General features: G+C 46.5%; 1 long non-coding RNA gene across 1 annotated transcript in view; it reads left to right on the top strand.

The window, feature by feature from the left end:
• LOC134947709 (uncharacterized) overlaps positions 1–23,095 on the top strand; it is an 85,845-nt gene that overhangs the window by 16,120 nt on the left and 46,630 nt on the right. The window lies entirely within an intron of this gene.

Here is a 23,095-nt window from a genome sequence, read left to right as displayed (position 1 = left end):
GGTGGCTGCAGGACCAACGTTTGAGCAGGGGTTGTCCCTTCTGGATCTCCAACTGGGTCCTTCTGATGATGGATGCCAGTCTGAGAGGTTGGGGTGCGGTGTTGGAGCAACACTCCCTTCAGGGTCAGTGGACCAGGGTGGAGTCTCTACTCCTGATAAACATTCTGGAACTGCGGGCAGTGTTCAATGCACTGAACTTGTCCCAGCATTTAATACAGAACAGACCTGTTCAAGTACAGTCGGACAACGCCACCACAGGGGCGTACATAAATCATCAAGGCGGCACTCGAAGCCGCATGGCAATAAGGGAAGTATCAAGGATTCTTCAGTGAGTGGAACGCCATTTGCCAGCCATATCGGCAGTGTTCATTCTGGGGGTCCTAAACTGGGAAGCGGACTTCCTCAGTCGTCAGGACGTACACGCCGGAGAGTGGAGCCTCCATCCAGAAGTATTTCAACTCCTAGTTGACAAGTGGGGCCTCCCAGATGTGGACCTGATGGCGTCTCGACACAATCCCAAGGTTCCGGTCTTCAGAGCAAGAACAAGGGATCCTCAAGCAGCATTTGTGGACGCACTGGCAATTCCATGGAACTTTCAGCTGCCATACGTGTTCCCTCTGGTGTCACTTCTGCCCAGGGTAATAAGGAAGTTCAAAAAAAAGGAGGACTCCTGCTTCTGATTGCCCCAGCGTGGCCTAGACGACATTGGTTCTCAGACCTTCAGGGTCTCTCGATAGAGCGTCCCCTTCTACTTCTGCAGCACTCAGATCTCCTCGTTCAGGGCCCTTGTGTATATCAGGATTTGGCCCGGTTGGCTTTGACGGCATGGCTCTTGAAGCTTCAGTCCTGAGGGCCAAAGGTTTTTCTGAGGTGGTCATTCAAACTATGTTGAAGGCCCAGAAACCGGCTTCTGCCCGGATTTATCATAGGGTCTGGAATTCTTACTTTGCTTTGTGCGCATCTAACAATCATTATACTTACAAGTTTAGTACGGCCAAACTTTTGGCCTTTCTGCAACAGGACCTGGACTTGGGCCTTTGTCTGGCCTCCATCAAGGTTCATATCTCTGCCTTGTCGATATGGTTTCAGAGAAAAATTGCGACTCTACCTGATGTTCATACATTCATTCAGGGTGTGTTACGGATTCAACCTCCTTACGTCCAGCCTGTGGCTCCTTGGGATTTGTCAGTGGTTCTGGAGGCATTACAAGGGTCTCCGTTTGAGCCTCTTGAATCAGCAGACCTTAAGTGGCTTTCTCTTAATGTATTGTTTCTACTGGCTATTGCCTCTGCTAGACGGGTGTCGGATTTGGGTGCCTTGTCTTGTAGGTCCCCATATCTGATTTTTCACCATGACCGGGCGGCTCTTAGGACACGTCCCGGGTACCTACCTAAGGTGGTGTCTTCTTTCCACCTTAATCAGGAGATTGTGGTTCCGGCCTTTGTCTCTCCTGAATTGTCTTCCAGAGAGCGGTCTTTGGATGTGGTACGGGCTCTCCGTATCTATGTAAAGAGGACAGCTCCTATTAAGAAGTCTGATTCTCTCTTTGTACTGTTTGGCTTTCACAAACGTGGCTGGCCTGCTCACAAGCAGACCCTGGCTAAATGGATTAGAATGGTGATTGCACATGCTTATGTACAGGCTGGTCGTCCAGTTCCTGCTACTATCAAGGCCTGTTCTACTCGGTCTGTTGGACCTTCTTGGGCGGCCCGCCGTGGTACGACCCTTGAACAATTGTGCAAAGCGGCTACGTGGTCCTCAGTGAACACAATAATAAGGTTCTATGCCTTTATTACATCCGCCTCCCAGGATGCTTCCTTTGGATGCCGGGTTCTTGTGCCCGCTACAGTGCGTCCCCTCCCATGAGGAACTGCTTTAGGACATCCCTGATGTTATTCCCTGTGGAACCCAGTGTACCCCGCTGCAGAAAACGTGATTTATGGTAAAAACTTACCGTTGTTAAATCTCTTTCTGCGAGGTACACTGGGTTCCACAGGGCGCCCACCCTGACGCACTTAGCTTCTTTGGGTTTGTATGGCATTACCTTCTCCTGTCATGAGAATGTGGTGTATGTGGCTACTAACAGTTGTCGTCTCTTTTATCTGCTACTGCATTGGACTGGTTAACAAAACTGAGCTCCTGTTCATGGAGGCGGGGTTATAGAGGAGGCGGCACTATGCATTCTGGGAACAGTCAAAGCTTTTAGCCTGTTGGTGACTCGGATAAAGATCCTACTCTACACCCCAATGTTATTCCCTGTGGAACCCAGTGTACCTCGCAGAAAGAGATTTAACAACGGTAAGTTCTTACCATAAATCTTGTTTTTATCAACAAGTAGATCTTACTAACTGCTTTGGGGCTCATTCATATTTGGATGTAAGTAGGGACATGCACTCTGGAGAGGCAGAGCCTCACCTATCAAACTGCAATGAAAACAGCTGATTTTCCACTGATCTGTGTAACACAGATCAGTGTAAACATCAGCTGTTTCTATTGCAGTATGAAGTTGTTGCGCACACTGCTTGTACATAGGGACAGAGGAGAGGCAGCAATAGCTCTGCCGCCCTCTGGTAACCAGAAACTGCTAAGAGCTTGGGGGCGGAGCCGCACACAAGGCAGTATTTCTGCTTTGAAAACAATGCCAGAAGAGGCAGCTCTGACATGCATGGTTTGACAGTGGCTCAAGGCACACCCCTTCCCTCTGTGATGCTTTGTAACAGCTACCTCCCCTGACTGGTGCGATTCACCACCACTCCCACTGGCATGGCTTGGAAAGGTGTACTACTGTACTGCAGGAATGTGACCATGGTAAGATCATCCTCTCCCAGCTGCCTGATCTGCCCACTGATCGAGTGAAGGGGGTGGGGGGGGTTACTCAAAGCAGTGGCGGAACTTCTACCGCTGGTCCGTAAAGAAGGAGGAGGGGGCGGTCTAACTGGAGGAGGAAGAGGGAGCCCACTCCCCTATCTTCCCATCTCCTCCCATCCTCTTACCATCCTCCTCCCCTCTCACAGACAGGCTGCTATTGCCGGGGTTCAATGTCCCGCTCTAGTGACTGGCCCCGGCGCGAAAATTAAAGAGAGGAGAGAAGCTTCCCTGAGTCCGTGTCCCCAGGTAGGCCTTTTCCATGCCGCCCCGGGTCACATCCATCACGCTCCGGCCCTGGTCACCTCCATCACACATCTCACCACACGCGCACACACACACACACACACACACACACACACACACACACACACACACACACACCTCACCTCACCTCACCTCACCACACACACACACACACACACACACACACACACACACACACACACACACACACACACACAGCTTTCTCTCTCTCACACACATACTGTACACAATGCTCTCACACATACATACAGTATGTCTCTCTTTTTCTCTGTCTCTCCATGCCTGTCTCTCTTTTTCTCTGTGTCTATCCATGTCTGTCTCTCCCCTTTTCTCTGTCTCTCTCCCTTTTTCCTCTGTCTCTCTCTCTCTCTCTCTCCTTTCTTCTCTGTCTCCCCATGTCTCTCTACATGTTTCTGTCTCTCTCTCTCTCTCACACACATACATATCTCTCTCACACACATACGTTTTTCTTTTCATGTCTTTCTCTCTTTATGTCTCTCTTCATGTCTGTCTGTCTGTTTCTCTCTCTCTCCATTTTTCTGTCTCTCCCTTTTTCTCTCTGTCTCTCTTTCTCTGTCTCTCCATGTCTTTCTCATTTTTCTGTCTCTTTCGCACACACATATATATCGCTCTGTCTCTCTCTCTATCCATGTCTTTTTCATTTTTCTGTCTCGCACACTCGCGCACACATATATATCGCTCTCTCTCTCACACACACAAACATATCTGTCACACATATACATGTCTCTCTCACACACACATACATACATACATATCTCTCATACAGACATACATGTATGTATCTCTCTCTATGTCTAATCTATCTCCATGTCTCTCTCCTTTTTTCTCTCTGTCTCTCTCTCGCACACACATACCAAGTCCCAGTAAACCCTTTAAACCTAATTTACCCCCTTGACTCCCTCCTATAAAGACCTCACCTCTGCCTCTCCCCATCACCTTCTACCTGTTACCCACTCCCTCCCACAGTCACCCACTGTCTCTTCTTTTCACCCACTCAGTCATCCTGTGCCTCACCCTGTCACACTCTGATTCCCCTGTCACCTTCTATTATAGAGATGGCATTACATGTCTAAATGGGATGCGGTCAACATCCCGCTGGACGGGATCCCGGCGGTCGAAATACCGACACCGGAATCCCGACGCCAGAATCCCGACGCCACAATCCCGACGCCACAATCCCGACCGCCACAATCCCGACATATTCTCCCTCCGTGAGTGTCCATGACACCCATAGAGGGAGAATATAATAGTGTGCCGAGCGTGGCGAGCGAAGCGAGCCCGCAAGGGGCTGCGTTCCGCTCGCCACCCCTGTCGAGATTGTGTGGTCGGGATTCCGGCATCGGTATTTCGACCGCCGGGATCCCGTCCAGCGGGATTACGTACTGATCCCGTCTAAATTGGTGGTGGGCACTCTTGTATGTTCTATTAGACATACGCACTTTCCACCTACTTAGATACGATGGTAAAAACATATACCCATTCTCATAGGCATGCGCAGCACATTTTATTAGGGGGTGCACGATTGGAGGGGCGTGTCTAGCACCACCTATTGGTCGTGTCTAGCACCGCATATTGCCACTCAATGCAAACTAAATAATATTGGGAATTTGATTAAACAGAGTGTACAGTGAGGGCTGGCTCCTTAGATAATTATTAAACCCAAAAGCTGTAAACCTGCATTTTTTTTCAAAACTTCTCAATAAGAAACTTTTGTTTTCGGGATGCCGTGCAAAAAGTTCTGATACTCTAGGGTGCCAAGATTCAAAAAAGTTTGGCAACTACTGGTATAGTGCATCCATAAATGGCTCTTGATAAAGAAAAAGGGGACTAAGGGGCCCATTTGTCAACAATATTTACGGCTATTTCCCAAATAAACACACGTTTTCGGAGGTTAGTCACAAATATTATATATATATATATATATATATATATCTATCTATCTCATCTGTTTCATGTATGTTATATTTGTATATTTTATTACCATGGATTATTAACTAATCACTCAAAATATATATTATTATTATTAATAATAATATATTATTATTACTTATATTACACAGTATATTATATACTGTGTCATATAATATACTGTGTCATATAATATACTGTGTAATATATGTAATAATAATACATTATTATTAATAATATACTGTACTGTATATCCCCCTGGCTGTCCCCTCTCTTTCCCCTGCATGAGCAAACTCGGCTGCAGCAGTTTACTTAACGTTATTATAACTTACTGTCACTCAAACTGTCAGCATTGATTTGAATTTGTCCCCCAGTCCTCCTCCTCTTCTCTAAGAGGAACACTGCAGACTGTGGCGTCAGTGTGGCATGGAATACAACGAGTGGAGAGAGAGGCGGGCGGAAGCGCAGCATGACATCATCATGTCACATCGCGCAGTTAGGCGGAGTCGGGAAGAGGATTTTGTCAGTGACGCTGCACCCATGCAAATAAACAATGAACCCATCTCAGGTGTCCAGACAGCTGGCGGCCAGACCGGGTGGAGGCCGCAGCGGGTGGTGACACAAGAATGGTGCTATAGGGGTTGCCAATCACTGCAGCAGCAGGCGAGAGTGCAGGGGGTGCCGGACATTAGGGGGTGCCTGTGCGCACCAGGCATCCCCCCTGCGCACGCCTATGCCCATTCTTCACTTATAACATGTGCTCCAGGTACCTGTTTTCTATTTTTATGAGCTGTAACACATATTAGAGCATCACAGCTGGCTTTTGCTGGATGCGGCTCAGACAGTATGACAGAGCACTAACTTCATGGTTGTTTCCATCTGAACATTTAATTACATTTCTCTATCGTCCTAAGTGGATGCTGGGGTTCCTGAAAGGACCATGGGGAATAGCGGCTCCGCAGGAGACAGGGCACAAAAAAGTAAAGCTTTACTAGGTCAGGTGGTGTGCACTGGCTCCTCCCCCTATGACCCTCCTCCAGACTCCAGTTAGATTTTGTGCCCGAACGAGAAGGGTGCAATCTAGGTGGCTCTCCTAAAGAGCTGCTTAGAGAAAGTTTAGTTTAGGTTTTTTTCTTTACAGTGAGTCCTGCTGGCAACAGGATCACTGCAACGTGGGACTTAGGGGGAAAGTAGTAAACTCACCTGCATGCAGAGTGGATTTGCTGCTTGGCTACTGGACACCATTAGCTCCAGAGGGATCGAACACAGGCCCAGCCGTGGAGTCCGGTCCCGGAGCCGCGCCGCCGACCCCCTTGCAGATGCTGAAGCGTGAAGAGGTCCGGAAACCGGCGGCTGAAGACTCCTCAGTCTTCATAAGGTAGCGCACAGCACTGCAGCTGTGCGCCATTTTCCTCTCAGCACACTTCACTGGGCAGTCACTGAGGGTGCAGAGCGCTGGGGGGGGGCGCTCTGAGAGGCAAATATAAACCTTATACAAGGCTAAAAATACCTCACATATAGCCCATAGGGGCTATATGGAGATATTTAACCCCTGCCTGACTGGAAAAATAGCGGGAGAAGAACCCGCCGAAAAAGGGGCGGGGCCTATCTCCTCAGCACACGGCGCCATTTTCTGTCACAGCTCCGCTGGTCAGAACGGCTCCCAGGTCTCTCCCCTGCACTGCACTACAGAAACAGGGTAAAACAGAGAGGGGGGGCACATTAATGGCTATATATATATATATTAAAGCAGCTATAAGGGAGCACTTAATATAAGGATATCCCTTGTATATATAGCGCTTTGTGGTGTGTGCTGGCAGACTCTCCCTCTGTCTCCCCAAAAGGGCTAGTGGGTCCTGTCTTCATTAGAGCATTCCCTGTGAGTTTGCGGTGTGTGTCGGTACGTGGTGTCGACATGTATGAGGACGATATTGGTGTGGAGGCGGAGCAATTGCCAAATATGCAGATGTCACCCCCCAGGGGGTCGACACCAGAATGGATGCCTTTATTTGTGAAATTACGTGATGGTTTATCTTCCCTTAAACAGTCAGTTGAGGACATGAGGCGGCCGGACAATCAATTAATGCCTGTCCAGGCGCCTCAAACACCGTCAGGGGCTGTAAAACGCCCTTTGCCTCAGTCGGTCGACACAGACCCAGACACGGGCACTGATTCCAGTGACGACGGTAGAAATTCAAACGTATTTTCCAGTAGGGCCACACGTTATATGATTTTGGCAATGAAGGAGACGTTACATTTAGCTGATACTACAGATACCGTAAAACAGGGTATTATGTATGGTGTGAAAAAACTACAAACAGTTTTTCCTGAATCAGAAGAATTAAATGACGTGTGTGATGAAGCGTGGGTTGCTCCTGATAAAAAGTTGATAATTTCAAAAAAGTTATTGGCATTATACCCTTTCCCGCCAGAGGTTAGGGCGCGCTGGGAAACACCCCCTAAGGTGGACAAGGCGCTCACACGCTTATCCAAACAAGTGGCGTTACCCTCTCCTGAGACGGCCGCACTTAAGGATCCATCAGATAGAAAGATGGAAGTTATTCAAAAGAATATATACACACATGCAGGTGTTATACTACGACCAGCTATAGCAACTGCCTGGATGTGCAGTGCTGGAGTAGTTTGGTCAGAATCCCTGATTGAAAATATTGATACCCTAGATAGGGACAATGTTTTACTGTCGTTAGAACAAATAAAGGATGCATTTATCTATATGCGTGATGCACAGAGGGATATTTGCACACTGGCATCTCGGGTGAGTGCTATGTCCATTTCAGCCAGAAGAGCCTTATGGACACGACAGTGGACAGGCGATGCGGATTCAAAACGTCACATGGAGGTTTTGCCGTATAAAGGGGAGGAGTTATTTGGAGTTGGTCTATCAGACTTGGTGGCCACGGCTACTGCCGGGAAATCCACTTTTTTACCTCAAGTCACTCCCCAACAGAGAAAGGCACCGACCTTTCAACCGCAGCCTTTTCGCTCCTACAAAAATAAGAGAGCGAAGGGCTTGTCGTACCTGCCACGAGGCAGAGGAAGAGGGAAGAGACACCAACAGGCAGCTCCTTCCCAGGAACAGAAGCCCTCCCCGGCTCCTGCAAAAACCTCAGCATGACGCTGGGGCCTCTCAAGCGGACTCGGGGACAGTGGGGGGCCGTCTCAAAAATTACAGCGCGCAGTGGGCTCACTCGCAGGTAGACCCCTGGATCCTGCAGATAATATCTCAGGGGTACAGGTTGGAATTAGAGACGGATCCTCCTCATCGTTTCCTGAAGTCTGCCTTACCAACCGTCTCTTCCGAAAGGGAGAGGGTGTTGGAAGCCATTCACAAGCTGTACGCTCAGCAGGTGATAGTCAAAGTACCCCTATTACAACAAGGAAAGGGGTATTATTCCACTCTATTTGTGGTACCGAAGCCGGATGGCTCGGTAAGGCCTATTCTAAATCTGAAGTCCTTGAACCTCTACATAAAAAAGTTCAAGTTCAAGATGGAGTCACTCAGAGCAGTGATAGCGAACCTGGAAGAAGGGGACTTTATGGTATCCTTGGACATCAAGGATGCGTATCTACACGTTCCGATTTACCCCGCACACCAGGGGTACCTCAAGTTCATTGTTCAAAACTGTCACTATCAGTTTCAGACGCTGCCGTTCGGATTGTCCACGGCGCCTCGGGTCTTTACCAAGGTAATGGCCGAGATGATGATTCTTCTTCGAAGAAAAGGCGTATTAGTTATCCCATACTTGGACGATCTCCTAATAAGGGCAAGGTCCAGAGAACAGCTGGAGACAGCTTTAGCACTATCTCAAGAGGTGCTAAGACAACACGGGTGGATTCTGAATATTCCAAAATCCCATTTAATCCCGACAACTCGTCTGCTGTTCCTAGGAATGATTCTGGACACGGTTCAGAAAAAGGTTTTCCTTCCAGAGGAAAAAGCCAAGGAGTTATCCGATCTGGTCAGGAACCTCCTAAAACCAGGAAAAGTGTCAGTACATCAATGCACAAGAGTCCTGGGAAAAATGGTGGCTTCTTACGAAGCAATTCCATTCGGCAGATTCCATGCAAGAATATTCCAAAGGGATCTGTTGGACAAATGGTCAGGGTCGCATCTGCAGATGCACCTGCGAATAACCCTGTCACCAAAGACAAGGGTGTCACTTCTGTGGTGGTTGCAGAAGGCTCACCTATTAGAAGGCCGCAGATTCGGCATTCAGGATTGGATCCTGGTGACCACGGACGCCAGCCTGAGAGGCTGGGGAGCAGTCACACAAGGAAGAAACTTCCAGGGAGTATGGACGAGTCTGGAAAAGTCTCTTCACATAAACATTCTGGAACTAAGAGCAATCTACAATGCTCTAAGCCAGGCGGAACTTCTCCTGCAAGGAAAGCCGGTGTTGATTCAGTCGGACAACATCACGGCGGTCGCCCATGTAAACAGGCAGGGCGGCACAAGAAGCAGGAGTGCAATGGCAGAAGCTGCCAAGATTCTTCGCTGGGCGGAGAATCACGTGATAGCACTGTCAGCAGTGTTCATCCCGGGCGTGGACAACTGGGAAGCAGACTTCCTCAGCAGACACGATCTTCATCCGGGAGAGTGGGGTCTACATCCAGAAGTCTTCAACATGTTAATAGACCGTTGGGAAAGACCAATTGTAGACATGATGGCGTCTCGCCTCAACAAGAAACTGGACAAATATTGCGCCAGGTCAAGAGATCCACAGGCAATAGCTGTGGACGCACTGGTAACTCCTTGGGTGTACCAGTCAGTGTATGTGTTTCCTCCTCTGCCGCTCATACCAAAGGTATTGAAGATCATACGGCAAAGAAGAGTAAGAACAATACTAGTGGTTCCGGATTGGCCGAGAAGGACTTGGTATCCGGAACTTCAAGAGATGCTCACGGACGAACCGTGGCCTCTACCTCTGAGAAGGGACCTGCTACAGCAGGGTCCCTGTCTTTTTCAAGACTTACCGCGGCTGAGTTTGACGGCATGGCGGTTGAACGCCAGATCCTAAAAGGGAAAGGCATTCCAGAAGAAATCATTCCTACCTTGATTAAGGCACGGAAGGAAGTCACCGTGAAACATTATCACCGCATTTGGCGAAAATATGTAGCGTGGTGCGAGGATCGGAGGGTTCCGACGGAGGAATTCCAACTGGGTCGTTTCCTACATTTCCTGCAATCAGGATTATCTATGGGTCTCAAATTGGGATCCATTAAGGTTCAAATTTCGGCCCTGTCAATATTCTTCCAAAAAGAATTGGCCTCTGTCCCTGAGGTCCAGACTTTTGTCAAGGGAGTACTGCATATACAGCCTCCTGTGGTGCCTCCGGTGGCACCGTGGGATCTAAATGTAGTTTTAGATTTCCTCAAATCCCATTGGTTTGAACCATTGAAAAAGGTGGATTTGAAATATCTCACATTGAAAGTGACTATGTTACTAGCCCTGGCCTCTGCCAGGAGAGTATCTGAATTGGCGGCTTTATCTTATAAAAGTCCTTATCTAATCTTCCATTCGGATAGGGCAGAACTGCGGACTCGTCCGCATTTTCTCCCTAAAGTGGTATCAGCATTTCATCTGAACCAACCTATTGTGGTGCCTGCGGCCACTAGCGACTTGGAGGACTCCAAGTTGTTGGACGTTGTCAGAGCCTTAAAAATATACATTGCAAGGACGGCTGGAGTCAGAAAATCTGACTCGCTGTTTATATTGTATGCACCCAACAAGTTGGGCGCACCTGCTTCTAAGCAGTCGATTGCTCGTTGGATTTGTAACACAATTCAACTTGCACATTCTGTGGCAGGCCTGCCACAGCCTAAAACTGTAAAAGCCCACTCCACAAGGAAGGTGGGCTCATCTTGGGCGGCTGCCCGAGGGGTCTCGGCATTACAACTCTGCCGAGCAGCTACGTGGTCGGGGGAGAACACGTTTGTAAAATTTTACAAATTTGATACCCTGGCAAAGGAGGACCTGGAGTTCTCTCATTCGGTGCTGCAGAGTCATCCGCACTCTCCCGCCCGTTTGGGAGCTTTGGTATAATCCCCATGGTCCTTTCAGGAACCCCAGCATCCACTTAGGACGATAGAGAAAATAAGAATTTACTTACCGATAATTCTATTTCTCGGAGTCCGTAGTGGATGCTGGGCGCCCATCCCAAGTGCGGATTATCTGCAATACTTGTACATAGTTATTGTTAACTAATTCGGGTTATTGTTAAGGAGCCATCTTTAAGAGGCCCTTTCTGTTGTCATACTGTTAACTGGGTTTAGATCACAAGTTGTACGGTGTGATTGGTGTGGCTGGTATGAGTCTTACCCGGGATTCAAAATGCCTCCCTTATTGTGTATGCTCGTCCGGGCACAGTACCTAACTGGAGTCTGGAGGAGGGTCATAGGGGGAGGAGCCAGTGCACACCACCTGACCTAGTAAAGCTTTACTTTTTTGTGCCCTGTCTCCTGCGGAGCCGCTATTCCCCATGGTCCTTTCAGGAACCCCAGCATCCACTACGGACTCCGAGAAATAGAATTATCGGTAAGTAAATTCTTATTTTTTTTCTTAATTTAAAGTAATTTTTTCTTGACACCGTTACAATCATTGTATGAGAACCACAAGCAAATGTTTAATATTGAAACCTAATATGTTAATTTTAATCAAAATAGAGGAATGTGGCTGTGCTTCTGGAACATTCTTTGCTCTTTGTGGCTTTGGTGGAATCATAAGCTGTAGTACAATGCATACTGCTGTGGTCCCACTAGGGCCTGATTTACTACCGTTTGCAAAGTATGAGTATGCTGGGGTCAGCCGCAACTGTCGATGGTGTCATTTTCTGCCTATGCACTGAGATTCTGCTAATGCCTACACAGATTTGTGAATGCATCAGTGGGCGTCTTTTATCCTTTCTGGGCGGCTCTTCATGTGATTTTTAGCAAGAGCAGATTTGTGAACATCGCTATCTCAGCCTCAGTAGCGATCCATAATGGCCCTAGGTCTGGTTAAATGCAGAATTCAGGTTTGTTTATGCATGTATCCTAAAGTGTAGTTGCTGTGCAAACTAACCAGTGTTGACCAATTAATTTTATTACTTAATTACTATGGAAGCGAATCATGTTTGTGAAAAGCATGGTGTGTTTTGGTTTGTTCGTGTGGGCAATTACATAGCTTTGGTGGCATCCTCTGTTATGATCTAGCCTACTGTATACTGCTCCCCAAACTCTGGCCAGTATGTACTGCGCCTACCAGCAGCAGTGCGGTCACTGTGGCATATGCAAATAGTGTTTTCAACAACAATCCAAGGCGCAAACCAGTTATGCAGCAGGAAGGAAAAAATAGGGCCACTAAACTCTTTTCAAAATACAGTCACAAAAGAAATGAACCAATCGTCATGCGCTTGTCCAATCCTCCAGTTGTTTGAGTTATGTAAAATAAACTGTTTTCCTCGATAAAGACCTACAACAGGTCGAAACTAGGGATGTGCACTTGAAATTTTTCGGGTTTTGTGTTTTGGTTTTGGGTTCGGTTCCGCGGCCGTGTTTTGGGTTCGACCGCGTTTTGGCAAAACCTCACCGAATTTTTTTTGTCGGATTCGGGTGTGTTTTGGATTCGGGTGTTTTTTTCAAAAAACCCTAAAAAACAGCTTAAATCATAGAATTTGGGGGTCATTTTGATCCCAAAGTATTATTAACCTCAAAAACCATAATTTCCACTCATTTTCAGTCTATTCTGAATACCTCACACCTCACAATATTATTTTTAGTCCTAAAATTTGCACCGAGGTCGCTGGATGACTAAGCTAAGCGACCCTAGTGGCCGACACAAACACCTGGCCCATCTAGGAGTGGCACTGCAGTGTCACGCAGGATGGCCCTTCCAAAAAACACTCCCCAAACAGCACATGACGCAAAGAAGAAAAAAAGAGGCGCAATGAGGTAGCTGTGTGAGTAAGCTAAGCGACCCTAGTGGCCGACACAAACACCTGGCCCATCTAGGAGTGGACACAGAAGGGAGAACGACCATAAGGAGGTCGTCACCCAGAGAAGGCTTACTTGGTGGCGCACTCTTTTTAAAAGAGTGCGCCACCAAGTAAGCCTTCTCTGGGTGACGACCTCCTTATGGTCGTTCTCCCTTCTGTGTCCTTTCAATATTGTATTTTGCTTATTGGTGCACCTCCAGCCCTCTTTATGGCATACAGGGTATTGTACCTGTTTAATGATCTTTTGTAAAATGGTTGGTTCTTATCTAGGTTAATCTAGCCTGTGCGTGACCCTTAGAGACTATATGCCTCTTTCTTTTCTTTGACCATCTAGGAGTGGCACTGCAGTGTCACGCAGGATGGCCCTTCCAAAAAACACTCCCCAAACAGCACATGACGCAAAGAAGAAAAAAAGAGGCGCAATGAGGTAGCTGTGTGAGTAAGCTAAGCGACCCTAGTGGCCGACACAAACACCTGGCCCATCTAGGAGTGGCACTGCAGTGTCACGCAGGATGGCCCTTCCAAAAAACACTCCCCAAACAGCACATGACGCAAAGAAGAAAAAAAGAGGCGCAATGAGGTAGCTGTGTGAGTAAGATAAGCGACCCTAGTGGCCGACACAAACACCTGGCCCATCTAGGAGTGGCACTGCAGTGTCACGCAGGATGGCCCTTCCAAAAAACACTCCCCAAACAGCACATGACGCAAAGAAGAAAAAAAGAGGCGCAATGAGGTAGCTGTGTGACTAAGATAAGCGACCCTAGTGGCCGACACAAACACCTGGCCCATCTAGGAGTGGCACTGCAGTGTCACGCAGGATGGCCCTTCCAAAAAACACTCCCCAAATAGCACATGACGCAAATAAAAATGAAAGAAAAAAGAGGTGCAAGATGGAATTGTCCTTGGGCCCTCCCACCCACCCTTATGTTGTATAAACAGGACATGCACACTTTAACCAACCCATCATTTCAGTGACAGGGTCTGCCACACGACTGTGACTGAAATGACGGGTTGGTTTGGACCCCCACCGAAAAAGAAGCAATTAATCTCTCCTTGCACAAACTGGCTCTACAGAGGCAAGATGTCCACCTCATCATCATCCTCCGATATATCACCGTGTACATCCCGCTCCTCACAGATTATCAATTCGTCCCCACTGGAATCCACCATCTCAGCTCCCTGTGTACTTTGTGGAGGCAATTGCTGCTGGTCAATGTCTCCACGGAGGAATTGATTATAATTCATTTTAATGAACATCATCTTCTCCACATTTTCTGGAAGTAACCTCGTACGCAGATTGCTGACAAGGTGAGCGGCGGCACTAAACACTCTTTCGGAGTACACACTTGTGGGAGGGCAACTTAGGTAGAATAAAGCCAGTTTGTGCAAGGGCCTCCAAATTGCCTCTTTTTCCTGCCAGTATAAGTACGGACTGTCTGACGTGCCTACTTGGATGCGGTCACTCATATAATCCTCCACCATTCTTTCAATGGTGAGAGAATCATATGCAGTGACAGTAGACGACATGTCCGTAATCGTTGTCAGGTCCTTCAGTCCGGACCAGATGTCAGCATCAGCAGTCGCTCCAGACTGCCCTGCATCACCGCCAGCGGGTGGGCTCGGAATTCTGAGCCTTTTCCTCGCACCCCCAGTTGCGGGAGAATGTGAAGGAGGAGATGTTGACAGGTCGCGTTCCGCTTGACTTGACAATTTTGTCACCAGCAGGTCTTTGAACCCCAGCAGACTTGTGTCTGCCGGAAAGAGAGATCCAAGGTAGGTTTTAAATCTAGGATCGAGCACGGTGGCCAAAATGTAGTGCTCTGATTTCAACAGATTGACCACCCGTGAATCCTTGTTAAGCGAATTAAGGGCTGCATCCACAAGTCCCACATGCCTAGCGGAATCGCTCCCTTTTAGCTCCTCCTTCAATGCCTCCAGCTTCTTCTGCAAAAGCCTAATGAGGGGAATGACCTGACTCAGGCTGGCAGTGTCTGAACTGACTTCACGTGTGGCAAGTTCAAAAGGTTGCAGAACCTTGCACAACGTTGAAATCATTCTCCACTGCGCTTGTGACAGGTACATTCCACCTCCTATATCGTGCTCAATTGTATAGGCTTGAATGGCCTTTTGCTGCTCCTCCAACCTCTGAAGCATATAGAGGGTTGAATTCCACCTCGTTACCATTTCTTGCTTCAGATGATGGCAGGGCAGGTTCAGGCGTTTTTGGTGGTGCTCCAGTCTTCTGTACGTGGTGCCTGTACGCCGAAAGTGTCCCGCAATTCTTCTGGCCACCGACAGCATCTCTTGCACGCCCCTGTCGTTTTTTTAAAAATTCTGCACCACCAAATTCAAGGTATGTGCAAAACATGGGACGTGCTGGAATTTGCCCATATTTAATGCACACACAATATTGCTGGCGTTGTCCGATGCCACAAATCCACAGGAGAGTCCAATTGGGGTAAGCCATTCCGCGATGATCTTCCTCAGTTGCCGTAAGAGGTTTTCAGCTGTGTGCGTATTCTGGAAACCGGTGATACAAAGCGTAGCCTGCCTAGGAAAGAGTTGGCGTTTGCGAGATGCTGCTACTGGTGCCGCCACTGCTGTTCTTGCGGCGGGAGTCCATACATCTACCCAGTGGGCTGTCACAGTCATATAGTCCTGACCCTGCCCTGCTCCACTTGTCCACATGTCCGTGGTTAAGTGGACATTGGGTACAACTGCATTTTTTAGGACACTGGTGAGTCTTTTTCTGACGTCCGTGTACATTCTCGGTATCGCCTGCCTAGAGAAGTGGAACCTAGATGGTATTTGGTAACGGGGGCACACTGCCTCAAGAAATTGTCTAGTTCCCTGTGAACTAACGGCGGATACCGGACGCACGTCTAACACCAACATAGTTGTCAAGGCCTCAGTTATCCGCTTTGCAACAGGATGACTGCTGTGATATTTCATCTTCCTCGCAAAGGACTGTTGGACAGTCAATTGCTTGGTGGAAGTAGTAAAAGTGGGCTTACGACTTCCCCTCTGGGATGACCATCGACTCCCAGCAGCAACAACAGCAGCGCCAGCAGCAGTAGGCGTTACACGCAAGGATGCATCGGAGGAATCCCAGGCAGGAGAGGACTCGTCAGAATTGCCAGTGACATGGCATGCAGGACTATTGGCATTCCTGGGGAAGGAGGAAATTGACACTGAGGGAGTTGGTGGGGTGGTTTGCGTGAGCTTGGTTACAAGAGGAAGGGATTTACTGGTCAGTGGACTGCTTCCGCTGTCGCCCAAAGTTTTTGAACTTGTCACTGACTTATTATGAATGCGCTGCAGGTGACGTATAAGGGAGGATGTTCCGAGGTGGTTAACGTCCTTACCCCTACTTATTACAGCTTGACAAAGGCAACACACGGCTTGACAAATGTTGTCCGCATTTCTGGTGAAATACTTCCACACCGAAGAGCTGATTTTTTTGGTATTTTCACCAGGCATGTCAACGGCCCTATTCCTCCCACGGACAACAGGTGTCTCCCCGGGTGCCTGACTTAAACAAACCACCTCACCATCAGAATCCTCCTTGTCAATTTCCTCCCCAGCGCCAGCAACACCCATATCCTCCTCATCCTGGTGTACTTCAACACTGACATCTTCAATCTGACTATCAGGAACTGGACTGCGGGTGCTCCTTCCAGCACTTGCAGGGGGCGTGCAAATGGTGGAAGGCGCATGCTCTTCACGTCCAGTGTTGGGAAGGTCAGGCATCGCAACCGACACAAATGGACTCTCCTTGTGGATTTGGGATTTCGAAGAACGCACAGTTCTTTGCGGTGCTTTTGCCAGCTTGAGTCTTTTCAGTTTTCTAGCGAGAGGCTGAGTGCTTCCATCCTCATGTGAAGCTGAACCACTAGCCATGAACATAGGCCAGGGCCTCAGCCGTTCCTTGCCACTCCGTGTGGTAAATGGCATATTGGCAAGTTTACGCTTCTCCTCCGACAATTTTATTTTAGATTTTGGAGTCCTTTTTTTACTGATATTTGGTGTTTTGGATTTTACATGCTCTGTACTATGACATTGGGCATCGGCCTTGGCAGACGACGTTGCTGGCATTTCATCGTCTCGGCCATGACTAGTGGCAGCAGCTTCAGCACGAGGTGGAAGTGGATCTTGATCTTTCCCTAATTTTGGAACCTCAACATTTTTGTTCTCCATATTTTAATAGGCACAACTAAAAGGCACCTCAGGTAAACAATGGAGATGGATGGATACTAGTATACTTATGGATGGACGAGCGACTGCCAACACAGAGGTAGCTACAGCCGTGGACTACCGTACTGTGTCTGCTGCTAATATAGACTGGATGATAATGAGATGAAATCAATATATATATATATAATATCACTAGTACTGCAGCCGGACAGGTATATATATTTATTATGTAATGACTGATGACGGACCTGCTGGACACTGTCAGCTCAGCAGCACCGCAGACTGCTACAGTAAGCTACTATAGTAGTATGTATAAAGAAGAAAGAAAAAAAAAAAAACACGGGTAGGTGGTATACAATTATGGATGGACGAGCGACTGCCGACACAGAGGTAGCTACAGCCGTGGACTACCGTACTGTGTCTGCTGCTAATATAGACTGGATGATAATGAGATGAAATCAATATATATTATATCACACTAGTACTGCAGCCGGACAGGTAGATATATTTATTATGTAATGACTGATGACGGACCTGCTGGACACTGTCAGCTCAGCAGCACCGCAGACTGCTACAGTAAGCTACTATAGTAGTATGTATAAAGAAAAAAAAAAAAAAAAAAAACACGGGTAGGTGGTATACAATTATGGATGGACGAGCGACTGCCGACACAGAGGTAGCTACAGCCGTGGACTACCGTACTGTGTCTGCTGCTAATATAGACTGGATGATAATGAGATGAAATCAATATATATATATATAATATCACTAGTACTGCAGCCGGACAGGTATATATATTTATTATGTAATGACTGATGACGGACCTGCTGGACACTGTCAGCTCAGCAGCACTGCAGACTGCTACAGTAAGCTACTATAGTAGTATGTATAAAGAAGAAAGAAAAAAAAAAAAACACGGGTAGGTGGTATACAATTATGGATGGACGAGCGACTGCCGACACAGAGGTAGCTACAGCCGTGGACTACCGTACTGTGTCTGCTGCTAATATAGACTGGATGATAATGAGATGAAATCAATATATATTATATCACACTAGTACTGCAGCCGGACAGGTAGATATATTTATTATGTAATGACTGATGACGGACCTGCTGGACACTGTCAGCTCAGCAGCACCGCAGACTGCTACAGTAAGCTACTACAGTAGTATGTATAAAGAAGAAAGAAAAAAGAAAAAACACGGGTAGGTGGTATACAATTATGGATGGACGAGCGACTGTCGACACAGAGGTAGCTACAGCCGTGGACTACCGTACTGTGTCTGCTGCTAATATAGACTGGATGATAATGAGATGAAATCAATATATATATATATATATATATATATATATATATATATAATATCACTAGTACTGCAGCCGGACAGGTATATATATTTATTATGTAATGACTGATGACGGACCTGCTGGACACTGTCAGCTCAGCAGCACCGCAGACTGCTACAGTAAGCTACTATAGTAGTATGTATAAAGAAGAAAGAAAAAAAAAAAACCACGGGTAGGTGGTATACAATTATGGATGGACGAGCGACTGCCGACACAGAGGTAGCTACAGCCGTGGACTACCGTACTGTGTCTGCTGCTAATATAGACTGGATGATAATGAGATGAAATCAATATATATATATATATAATATCACTAGTACTGCAGCCGGACAGGTATATATATTTATTATGTAATGACTGATGACGGACCTGCTGGACACTGTCAGCTCAGCAGCACCGCAGACTGCTACAGTAAGCTACTATAGTAGTATGTATAAAGAAGAAAAAAAAAAAAAAAACCACGGGTAGGTGGTATACAATTATGGATGGACGAGCGACTGCCGACACAGAGGTAGCTACAGCCGTGGACTACCGTATTGTGTCTGCTGCTAATATAGACTGGATGATAATGAGATGAAATCAATATATATATATATAATATCACTAGTACTGCAGCCGGACAGGTATATATATTTATTATGTAATGACTGATGACGGACCTGCTGGACACTGTCAGCTCAGCAGCACCGCAGACTGCTACAGTAAGCTACTATAGTAGTATGTATAAAGAAGAAAGAAAAAAAAAAACCACGGGTAGGTGGTATACAATTATGGATGGACGAGCGACTGCCGACACAGAGGTAGCTACAGCCGTGGACTACCGTACTGTGTCTGCTGCTAATATAGACTGGATGATAATGAGATGAAATCAATATATATATATATAATATCACTAGTACTGCAGCCGGACAGGTATATATATTTATTATGTAATGACTGATGACGGACCTGCTGGACACTGTCAGCTCAGCAGCACCGCAGACTGCTACAGTAAGCTACTATAGTAGTATGTATAAAGAAGAAAGAAAAAAAAAAAACCACGGGTAGGTGGTATACAATTATGGATGGACGAGCGACTGCCGACACAGAGGTAGCTACAGCCGTGGACTACCGTACTGTGTCTGCTGCTAATATAGACTGGATGATAAGGAGATGAAATTAATATATATATATATATATATATATATATATATATATAATATCACTAGTACTGCAGCCGGACAGGTATATATATTTATTATGTAATGACTGATGACGGACCTGCTGGACACTGTCAGCTCAGCAGCACCGCAGACTGCTACAGTAAGCTACTATAGTAGTATGTATAAAGAAGAAAGAAAAAAAAAAACCACGGGTAGGTGGTATACAATTATGGATGGACGAGCGACTGCCGACACAGAGGTAGCTACAGCCGTGGACTACCGTACTGTGTCTGCTGCTAATATAGACTGGATGATAATGAGATGAAATCAATATATATATATATAATATCACTAGTACTGCAGCCGGACAGGTATATATATTTATTATGTAATGACTGATGACGGACCTGCTGGACACTGTCAGCTCAGCAGCACCGCAGACTGCTACAGTAAGCTACTATAGTAGTATGTATAAAGAAGAAAGAAAAAAAAAAAAACCACGGGTAGGTGGTATACAATTATGGATGGACGAGCGACTGCCGACACAGAGGTAGCTACAGCCGTGGACTACCGTACTGTGTCTGCTGCTAATATAGACTGGATGATAAGGAGATGAAATTAATATATATATATATATAATATCACTAGTACTGCAGCCGGACAGGTATATATATTTATTATGTAATGACTGATGACGGACCTGCTGGACACTGTCAGCTCAGCAGCACCGTAGACTGCTACAGTAAGCTACTATAGTAGTATGTATAAAGAAGAAAGAAAAAAAAAAACCACGGGTAGGTGGTATACAATTATGGATGGACGAGCGACTGCCGACACAGAGGTAGCTACAGCCGTGGACTACCGTACTGTGTCTGCTGCTAATATAGACTGGATGATAATGAGATGAAATCAATATATATATATATAATATCACTAGTACTGCAGCCGGACAGGTATATATATTTATTATGTAATGACTGATGACGGACCTGCTGGACACAGTCAGCTCAGCAGCACCGCAGACTGCTACAGTAAGCTACTATAGTAGTATGTATAAAGAAGAAAGAAAAAAAAAAAACCACGGGTAGGTGGTATACAATATTATATATATATTATATACAATTATATATATATATATATATATATATATTAAACTGGTGGTGACTGGTGGTCAGGTCACTGGTCACACTATCAGCAACTTGCAAGTAGTACTCCTAAGCAGACAATCACAATATATATTATACTGGTGGTCAGTGTGGTCACAATGGCAGTGTGGCACTCTGGCAGCAAAAGTGTGCACTGTACGTTATATGTACTCCTGAGTCCTGCTCTCAGACTCTAACTGCTCCCCACTGTCAGTGTCTCCCCCACAAGTCAGATAATATACAGTCACACTATCTATCACTTCAGCAAGTAACTAGTACTCCTCCTAATGCTCCCCAAAATTACTACTGTGTCTCTCTCTACTGTCTCACTCTCTTCTCTATAAACGGAGAGGACGCCAGCCACGTCCTCTCCCTATGAATCTCAATGCACGTGTGAAAATGGCGGCGACGCGCGGCTCCTTATATAGAATCCGAGTCTCGCGATAGAATCCGAGCCTCGCGAGAATCCGACAGCGGGATGATGACGTTCGGGCGCGCTCGGGTTAACCGAGCAAGGCGGGAAGATCCGAGTCGCTCGGCCCCGTGTAAAAAAACATGAAGTTCGGGCGGGTTCGGATTCCGAGGAACCGAACCCGCTCATCCCTAGTCGAAACGCGTCGGAAGCGAGTGTATCGAACCGGTGTAGTGTTTCCAGTTGACTATCCACCTTGCTCAAGCCTGATATTGGGATAGATGCAGTGACGGAGTCACGCTAAACTTATCAAAGAAACCTTTACAGGAGGTGTACCATCCTGTTTATCAGTGAGTATGGTACGCATCAATTGAGATTTGTGGTAGTTTTATAGAATCTTGACACAGACGACATAATGGTGATTTAAAGATACCTTTATAAGTGGAATTCACATGTGTGATGTTTAAGTCAGGTACGCATTTGATTACAAGCGGGATATGAAGAACCTTGAATTTCTGTTATATTGTTGAACATACTATACCATAATTTGTTCAAACAGCTGGAGGATTGGACGAGACGTATGACATCTTCTAGGAGCCATTTAACAGAGACCTGACATCTTCACAAAGACTGTTTGGACTTAAGTATCCGTACAACTATTTAGAAATCATTTCTCCATTTTATATGGTGAACGCAGTGAGTGCATGACGATTGGTTAATATGCCAATAGTGTGCACAGCGTACATCATAGTGCACCCCCCCACCCCCCCACCCAGGACATGCTCCTCTATCAGGTTCATATATGTGTGTGTGTGTAAATCTGGCTCTGATACTGGCCAGTGCCTCCCCAGCCATTTACCTCACTGCACGTCACTGGACGTAAGTCATGACCCAATCTCAGATGTAGCAGTATACATCTACTCTAACACTGCACTTATGTGTGTTGCTTTTCACAATCTCCCTGAAATGCTTTTTCAAAAGTAGACAAGTATGCCACAATACAAATGATAATTAACCAGTGGAGGGACGAGTTGTTTAGGCATATCTACCAAAAGAGCCTTATGTACTAGTAGTATGTTATATTGGTGGGAATGGTAACGTTCGTACAGTAGGGGTGTGTTTATGTAATTATGAACATATCCAGGCCAGTAAAATAAGGCATTTACACCTAGGAAAGCCATATTATTTGTGGGTGGTGGGGGCAGGTGCACATGACAGATTATGGTGATGGTTGCAGACATTAGCAAACTGCTGGTAATTGCCTGTTTGCAAATGTTTAGCTGATATTGAGTGGTGCTTCCTTTGCTGATTAATATTGATTGTGCTTTTGTGAGACTGTTTTTTTGTGTACACGAGACAGGGCGTACACACTTGCCGATATATCGGCTGTTCTATTGGACGGCCGATATATTGCAGGTCCGTCGGCCAGTGTGTACGAGCGATAGGTCTGTGAACTCCGCCGTTCACAGACCTATCACGGCCCTGCTGCATAGCCGACGGCCATATATTGTTAGATATATTGGCGCATCGGTGTGTGTTTACAGACCGTCAGCCGATCGCCCGTACACAAGGGGCAGCAGCCGGCGGTGACTGACAGCTGTACTGGGCGGGCATGTGTAAATGCCTGCCCAGTTCATAATGTCAGTTCCGATGGATCGGGCAGTGTGTATGCACAGCATGGCTTTAGATATATCTGCAGATCAATTGATCTGCAGATATATCGACTAGTGTGTACCGAACATTAGTTTTATTGATGCCTTACGGTACAGATGTTTGTCATATATAAAATCATAGTTGCCT

This window comes from Pseudophryne corroboree, chromosome 8 (genome assembly GCF_028390025.1).
Source record: "Pseudophryne corroboree isolate aPseCor3 chromosome 8, aPseCor3.hap2, whole genome shotgun sequence".
In the NCBI taxonomy this organism is placed as follows: domain Eukaryota; kingdom Metazoa; phylum Chordata; class Amphibia; order Anura; family Myobatrachidae; genus Pseudophryne; species Pseudophryne corroboree.
Note: the sequence above shows the minus strand (reverse complement) of the source record. Positions and strands in the feature narration are given on the sequence as shown.